Source organism: Mastomys coucha, unplaced genomic scaffold (genome assembly GCF_008632895.1).
Source record: "Mastomys coucha isolate ucsf_1 unplaced genomic scaffold, UCSF_Mcou_1 pScaffold5, whole genome shotgun sequence".
Taxonomy (NCBI): Eukaryota; Metazoa; Chordata; class Mammalia; order Rodentia; family Muridae; genus Mastomys; species Mastomys coucha.
The window spans coordinates 113566614-113569946 of NW_022196911.1; the positions used below are offsets into that span (position 1 = coordinate 113566614).

The 3333-nt window shown below is 48.3% G+C and overlaps 1 protein-coding gene and 1 pseudogene across 2 annotated transcripts in view; one reads left to right on the forward strand and one right to left on the reverse strand.

Moving 5' to 3' along the window:
- Positions 1-3333, forward strand: part of Sec14l1 (SEC14 like lipid binding 1) — a 47126-nt gene that overhangs the window by 18695 nt on the left and 25098 nt on the right. The window lies entirely within an intron of this gene.
- Positions 1839-2344, reverse strand: LOC116077014 (annotated as a pseudogene).

Sequence of the window (3333 nt, forward strand, 5' to 3'; positions counted from 1 at the left end):
ACTCAGAAATCCGCTTGCCTCTGCCTCCCAAGTGCTGGGATTAAAGGCGTGCGCCACCACCGCCAGGCGACACTCTCATTTTTAATAGAAGCTCTGAACAGAAAGATGCATGCTGGCACTGGGAAACCCTAGTGTGTTCTTATCTGGACTTTTCTGTCCTATAGGATAGAAAACATAGGGCTTTCTGAACCAAATCTCCTGGAAGCTGCGTTTGTCGGTACCATGGACTTCAGGGTTGCTCTAAAATGAAGTTCATATTTAAACTTCAAATATGTTTGATTTTAGAGGAGATGGTTTGGGGTAATGACTTGGTGTCTATCAGTTTTTGCATGCATGTCTTTTTTAGCCTAGGACTGAGGATGGAGAGAGGGGACATCATGCTCAACTGGCCAACTCAGTGTTGACGTGAGCTTGGCGGCAGCTGCCCTGCTTGGGCTATGCGGTTAGCTATGTCCAACTGCTTTGGTTAGGAGTTTGGAAGGGGCTCAAGTTTTTAGAATTTTAGTTTCTTTAAATATATTATTAAGTATTAACACAAAGTTGAGAACAGGCTCAGCAGAGGAGCAAGAGTTGGAGGCACGCTTGGGCCACATGGTGAGTGAGATACCATCTCAAAACCAAAAACTCAGTGTGAGCCCTGGGGTGGCCCTGGGACTGGGGACTGCTGAGTAGCCAGTCCCTTCCTCCCTCTTCCTCCCTTCCTTCCTTCCTTCCTTCCTTCCTCCCTCCCTTCCTTCCTTCCTTCCTTCCTCCCTCCCTTCCTTCCTCCCTTCCTCCCTTCCTTCCTTCCTTCCTCCCTTCCTTCCTTCCTTCCTTCCTTCCTCTACCCCTCCCTCCCTCTCTGTCTCCCTTCCCCCAACCCCTCTCTTTCTTTCTTTCTTTCTTTCTTTCTTTCTTTCTTTCTTTCTTTCTTTCTTTCTTTCTGTTTTTTTTTTGTTGTTGTTGTTGTTTTTTATTTCCCCTAGACAGGATCTTACTGTGTAGTCCTGGCTGGCCCAGAACTCTATGTAGACTAGACAGACTGGCCTCCAACACACAGAGATCCTCTTGCCTTTTTGTCTCCCAAGTACTGGGATTAAAAGTGTGCCACCTTTAATCTGTGCTACTAAGCCTGGCCAGAGGTAAGTTTTTCTATTGGCCTTCTGTCAGGAACACAGGCCCAGAGAAGAACGAACTGTTATCTAAAGCAGTTTTCCTGGGAGCTGTCAATATCAATGTCTAGATTCGAGTATCCATAGGCCTTCACCCTGCCCTGTGGTACAAGGGATCAAACCCAAGCCTTGGTTTGTAGACAAGTGTTCCACCACTGAGCTACCCTGCAGCCTGTGCTTTTGAGTGTCAGCAGGGTACCTGAAGCATTTGTCATCCCTCCTAGGAAACTGAGTTTGGTGCAGCAATCTGAAAGCCTTCTCTGGAGTTGACCTGGGCTGTCAATGTTTCTTCTCCAGGCGACTCTCTCTAGCTGCCCTCTGCAGGCCTCTCCACAGATATTTCCACAGGCTCTTCCTCAGTGAAAGCTGTAGCCAGCCTTGCCCCAAGTGTGTGCTGAAGCCTGTAGCTGAGTCTATCACACTATTGTTGAGAAGGCCACTAGCTTATCTAAGAAGCTAATACTCCTGAGTTTTCCTGTTACATCCTCCAGAATCCTTAGCTTAGGACCTTTGTGTCACAGGTGTGTGTGTGTGTGTGTGTGTGTGTGTGTGTGTGTGTGTGTACACGTGGCGGTTAGAGGACAGTTCTCAGAGAATGGGTTCTCTCTTGGTACCTTGTGGAATTTGGGATCAAACTCAGGCCATCAAGCCTGCATGACAGTGCTTCTACCTCTAGCTGTTTTTAAAATCAGATAGTCTTTTATTGAAATTATTTTCTTGTTGCCTCTTAACTAGCTGGGCACTCCACTGCACCACTGTTGATGTCATCTATGCCATCATGAGGGTGGCAGCCATCCACATTGCAGCCACAGACTGTGTGGTACCCAGGACCTGCTGGTGGGCAGTGATGACAGTCTCATCAAAAGTGATGTTTCCACTGTGTTTAATGTTCTTCTGTTTGCTTCTGTCTCTTGTGGCTCCTTGAGGGCTTTGATGACCAGGGCAGAGGCACAGGGCACCACCTCAGGCTCGGCCTGTCTGTTCTGGATGGTCAGTTTCACTGTAACCCTGAGACCTTTCCAGTCACCAGTGGCCTTGGCAGTGCCATCACCAACTTTTTTTGGAGACAGAAGCAGACGATGATTTGGGAGGCCAAGGAGAACGTGGGCGCTGACCTCGCCTCCACTGCTCCTCAGATACACGACTTTGATCTCATTGGGGTCGAACTTGCATGGCATGGTGGAAGCGGCTGGTGTCGGTGTCGAACCCAGATTCGGGAAGACCAAAGAAGAAGTTGCACCGTCGCCTCCTCTTTTACAGACCCTGAGACGAGGTTGGCCTTGAGGAGTTGGAGGACAGCTGAGCACCTGCACTCGCCCCTGGGTTGCCTCTGGGTTGTTGTTTCACAGGCAGTGAGTGAGTCATGGCACTAGGACTGGAGGACTTGGTCAGTCGGCCTCTCGAATGTGTTAAATGATTGTTTCTTTGTTGTGATATTGAGTAGTTAGGGTTTAGTTTATGTACTCACTGACTTTTTTCCAGGGTAAACCTATGCCTAACCATCACTTTTCTGGTCATATCTAGTGTTCCAGGACATCTCAGTTTTCTAGAAAACAGCTGGCTTGGTTGGTTAGCAGAATTGGGTGTGAACACAGTTCAGTTTGGAAGGGGTTGTTCTTTAAACAGAATTTCTTTTAAATAAGTTTTCCTGGCACCGTGCATTACTCAGCTCATTAATTCAAAGTCAGTCCGCCCTCACTAATACGGTTTTCTTTAGCACAGTGCTCGCTTTAATATGTCAGCATCACATGCAGAAGTTGGTTAAGAGCTGAAAGCTCTGTTGCCACCCCCTAAACTGCAGGCTCAGAACCCTGTGAAGGGGAAGAGTGGGTGTGGACTCCGTGGGAGGACGGGTTAGCCAGGAGGCAGCTTCCTTTTGGGGGAGGCAAGTTAATAAGGCCCTAGTGTTGTTTTTATTATTCAGACAACTGCTGCTTTAAACACAGTGCGAACAACAATCACAATAGCTTTCTCTTTGCAAAGCCAGCCCTCTAGAAGGGAGTCTCAGAGAGTATCTCTTCTCTGAGGAACCGTCTGTGCTAGCTTTGCTTTGTTCAACCCCTGCCTCATTGCTGAATGCTGGGGGCGCTTAGGAAGCTGGGGGTGCTAGAGACTCGACTAGGAAGGCTTTGTGGGGTGCTGCAGACCCAACTAGGAGTCGACTAGGAAGGCTTTGTGGGGT